The following is a 5,010-nucleotide window of genomic DNA, read 5'->3' as shown; positions in this document are numbered from 1 at the left end:
CACTTTAAGGGAGATTCAATTTTCATATTCATATTAGTTTGAAAAAAACTGTTTATGCTCATTGGAGTGAGTAGCAAGACTCGTGACAATGGCTTAACGTAAGCTTCCGAATCTTTTCCTCAAATCCGGCTTCCAGAGAAGAGTACTGGTATATACCTTGCTCACAGCTGCCTTTCTGTCTTGGTGAATTACTACTGTTAGAGCCTCATCCACTTTTTCTCTTTCTTTTGTTTAATCCCTGCCTTTTTGTGGTTATTCAGTTTTCTCAGTAGGTGTCAGTTCTTTGTCCAGATTCTTTAATACAGTTTCTGCACATAGAGTAGCTGTAAAAGCAGTATTGAAAGTTCACCATGGAACCAGCTACTGCTGGGCCAATCAGTTTGTCAAATGCCCACCTCTGTTTCTTTCTGTCTGCGAGTCTACAAAGAAGGCCACAGTACTCACACTCATTCGGTGTTTAGATTTGAACACGAGTATAATTTAGAAATCCAGCAAAATATACCCACACATATTTAAACAGGATGGAAATATTCTGTGGTTCTCTATCTCTGTGGGCACTTTCTGCATCCCTGCATATTTAGCTAAGGCAGCTCAGTTATTGGGAACAGAAAAGCTGTCCATCTTCTGATAGTTTAAATTGTTTCCTTTTTGAATTGCAATAGTTAAAAGTAAGAGCTAAGATATTAGAGAGAGACCACAGTTAGTAACATGCTTCCCATAAGCCATGAGGGAGGACTCAAGTCTGGTCTCTAGAACTCATGTAAGCAAACAGTGCTTGGTTGCACATGCTTCTCATCTCAGCTCTGTGGGAAGAGGCAGGAAAATCCTGAAACTCACAGCTCAGACAGCCTAGACTAATGGGCATGTCCCATGCCAGAAGAAGATTCTGCCTGGGAAAGCAAGGCAGTCAGCAACTTAGCATAAACAGCCAAGGTTCTCCTCTGGTTTTTATGATAATACACACACACACACACACACACACACACACACACACGTGTACACACATAATCCCGGGCATTATTTTAGAAGAAGATGCAAATTGTGTTAATTTATTAAAAATATATGACCAAATAATTTAATTTGAAATTTTGCCTGGCCTCAATGGATGAGGATGTGCTCAGTCCTGACAAGACCTGATGTGATGGGGTGGTTAGTGGTAATTTCTGAGGAGAACTGGTGGTTGGTCGGGGAACTCCCCTTTCCTGAGGAGAAGGGGAGGGAGAAGAGGGAGAAGACAGTAGGAGGGAGGAACCAGGAGTAGAGAACAGAAGCGTCTGCTATCAGGATGTAAAGTGAATATATAAATTAAAAATTAAAAAAAAAAAAGAAATTCTGTTCCACTTACATATATGCTGCATGGACCAAGCCATTCTCCCCTTCTCTCCAGACATCAGTTTTCTGCTAGAGCATAGAAAGCTATGGCGTTAAAACATGTGAACCAGGGAAGAGAAAGCAGCATTCACCTGGTTGTAATACGGATACTAATGCATATTAATGGGTATCCATTGCCCATGCTCTATCTCTCCTGACTGTGGTGTACGAAAATAACCCTGATATTGAAATGACTTGGGCTATTCTAGCGATGCAGCATGCTGAAGTCTATTACAAACTGTTATCATCAGTTGGCCCATAGTTCCTCAAACTCACTGAAGCAGGTGACCAAATCTACTCATCCAAATGAGTTCCATGAAAGTTTTGAGAAAGAATTCAAACCAGAATCAGCTAAAGAAAGAGGCATGGAGGCCATTCTGCTTAAAATTTGAATGGATTGTGGAAGACAACGGTGGTACTTTGCTGCGACTGGATTGTTCAGAGGGCTACACTGAGGAGAACACCATCTTTGCACTCATGATTCAATTTTTTGCAACTGAAATTGTTCTGAACTGGGAAGATTGTAACAAAGGGGTTTCCATCAGTGTTCAGGACAAAGAAAGGGAGAAGGAGCTGAAAATAAAGAAGAGGAAGCTGACAAAGGAGCTGACCCTGGAGGAGAGAAAGACGAAGGAGTCAACAGAGAAGGAGAAAAGTAGAAAACTAACCAGGGAGGAGAAAAAGAAAGCCAAGAAATTTGGGCTCAGCCAAACCCACAAATATCAGCTGTTATTGGCACAGACTCCTTTGGTTAAATGACTGTCCTTGTGCAAATGGAGGACTCAGAAGGACATCTTTCTTCCTAGTAAGAGAAGCTACTCTGGCCATAACAACCTAAACACAATTAGTGAAGTCTCTTAGCTAATTGTTGCTTGATTGCCTGTTTCTTGGCTCTAACTGCTGTTCAAATAAGATATTTTGTGAATAAATTTCTTTTGGTTTGTATTTAAAAAATCAAAACATGTGAACCATGTGATGGGTTTATCAACATAGTGAGTTATAATTTATAGATGTAAGATTTCCTTATTTTGGTCCCTAAAATGTAGGGTTGGTGATGTGGTTATTTGGTCTCACTGTTGCATTGTCTTAAAACTATTATGTATAAATGATACTGTAATGAGTTCATGGAATTTTTTTTTTTTGTATGATTGTGGAAGGTGATGGGACAAATGTAGAGTCCTTCTCTTTGGTAATTAAATCTAGTGAAAATCAGAGCTGTTTTAGATTCTGCATTATATTCCTTCTTTTTCAAATGTTTTGCATTTGCAAAACCTTTAATGAGTTTGGCCTGAAGGAGTTTTTCTCAAATCCATGTGTTTCTGATTCACTCAAAGTCAGCTCTTACCCAAACTATTTTAATTATTTATTTGTACTCCAAGAAGCCTGTGGAAGTTTCATTAAGAAACTCCTTATGACTACTTTTTTTTTTTTAATATTAGAACGTTATTTTTTTTCTCGACACTTTTGGGTTCTACTCCTAAAATCATTAATTTTATGCTGTCTCTTGGCTTTCATTTCTAAAACCACTGGAGTAAAATTATTTATTTTGGTCAAATAAATCCTTTTTATTTCTAATGTGATTATTGTAACAGTTCATAATGGCTTGTTGTTACTCAGCTGATTCCCTTTTGTCTTTACAATTTTTTTTCTTTACAATTTTTAATCTTGTAAATAACATGCTCCTTGAAATACTCTGTGGAAAAAAGTTACTATTTTGCCACAGAATTTACATTTTGACTTCAAGTATATGAGAGATAAACAGGAGAAAAAAAAGTGGAGATAAAACACGGATAACTATTATCACTCCAAGCATGATAAAATCATAATGCTGCCAATAAAAAAGTCTATTATGTGATGTTTAAATTTTACAGATGATCTTCTTTGTGTTTACAAAGATTATTATTATTCTATTATTCTAATAGAATAAATATTTTGTCCAACCAAATTGATACAAATTTCATGATATGAACACACACATGCTTCCTCTGGGAAATATGGTTACTGAACCTTTATCGATGTATTTAATTATTAAGAACACTCATTATAGTCCTGTTATGTTTAGGTGAATGAAGTCCACTTCTTCATTGTTCAGTGAATTTAAAAAAAACCTGCTGTATATTTCCAGTGCTTTTGATATATTTAATCGATACCTAGGATTAGGTAAAGAAGGATACAATAATATATAAGTAAATGACAAGTCATTGGGAGGTGATTTAATATTATGTGTACTTAGAAAGATGATAGCAGTAGGTTCTTCCCTGTGGAGTCTTATCTTGCTACAAGTTCTTGGTCCTCCTGCAGGGGTCCAGGTATGTGTTTTAATTTGTGGAGTGAGTCATAAATCCAAACATAAAGTGGTTGTTTATTTCCAAGACACTGATGCTACAATTACACCAGTGGGCAAGGCGGGTCCTTATGATAGCTCCCAGGATAAAGATAAGCCTTAAAATGACTTATTCTTAGATTTTTCCACCTTAATGATAGAAGCTTCTTTCTGTGTATGGTAACTAATGTGGAGAACTACAATGGCTGAAAGTGAAAAGAATAAGGGACTATTGACTGCTCAACCCTAACTGCATTTTCTGTCACATTCCCTTCTCTGAGGCTCAGAGATTATTGCTGAAGAAGTCTTTAAGTGCTGTAGTGGATGACAGCACGTAAACAGTGTTTTCCAGAAAAAGCAGAGTAGTTGCACCTATGAACTCACAGTCGATGACACAACATGCACAACACATATAGAAACTCAAGCCAAAATTACTTCAGCATGCATTGGGAAGATGGGCATTGAGACTCAGTTCTACTTAAAGAACCATTGAAAACTCATAGTTGCTGGGAGAGAGAGAACCAGCTTTTCTTAAGCATGTGACCCTGGTTGGTTGACCGGATTCCGGTGGAAGGATATGCATGGCCATAAAGAATATATGGACAGCACCAACTGTTGATGTTTATAACAATGAAGACACAAAAATGGATTAGTAGGGTTGGATGGGTGATCTGGAAGAGTAAGCAGATGGAGAAAGTATGATCAAATACATTACATGAAATTCTCAAAGAACTTAAAGAACTGGGAAAAATCAAGAGAAACAGACAGACAGAGAAGACTGGCCGAAGAGGCCGGGGAAAAGGATGACTCAGAAACATACCCACAAAGAATCTACTTGTTTTTGGTCTGTTTTCATGACCCAAGGACATTTTAGAATATTTTCTCTGCGATTTATTCAAGCAATGAAAGATTAATTTCTCTTAGAGTACTTAAATTTTTTTTAAAATAGACTCTTTTACACAAACTTATTATTGTAACATGTTTCTTTATAATTTGCTTATAAAATAAAGTCTACTAAAACTAACGTACATTGCTAACAAAAAACAAACAGACAAGAACAAAGCACCAAGTGCTTACTTGTACTAGTTATGTGAGGGGAGGAAGGAATTCCTGTTTTCAAGTCTTCAATTTTGAAAATTGAGATGTCTGACTTCTAAGTATCCTAATGTTAAACAAATTTCTTGCAGCATGTGTTTAGACTTAATGCTCCTCATTATTAAATATTATTGTGACAAAACATTGATAAACTGAAATAAAGCATATATCTTCATGTCTTACCTATCTGTGTAAGGCTTCACTTTAATAATGTCCTAGAA

At 36.7% G+C, this 5,010-nt stretch overlaps 1 pseudogene; it reads left to right on the top strand.

The window, feature by feature from the left end:
* Positions 1–1,504: 1,504 nt before the first annotated feature.
* LOC129692955 (protein PBDC1-like) lies at positions 1,505–2,030 on the top strand (annotated as a pseudogene).
* The last annotated feature ends 2,980 nt before the right edge of the window (positions 2,031–5,010 follow it).

This window comes from Psammomys obesus, unplaced genomic scaffold, assembly GCF_907164565.1.
Source record: "Psammomys obesus unplaced genomic scaffold, mPsaObe1.curated_primary_1811, whole genome shotgun sequence".
Taxonomy (NCBI): Eukaryota; Metazoa; Chordata; class Mammalia; order Rodentia; family Muridae; genus Psammomys; species Psammomys obesus.
This window is presented reverse-complemented; position numbering and strand designations above follow the sequence as displayed.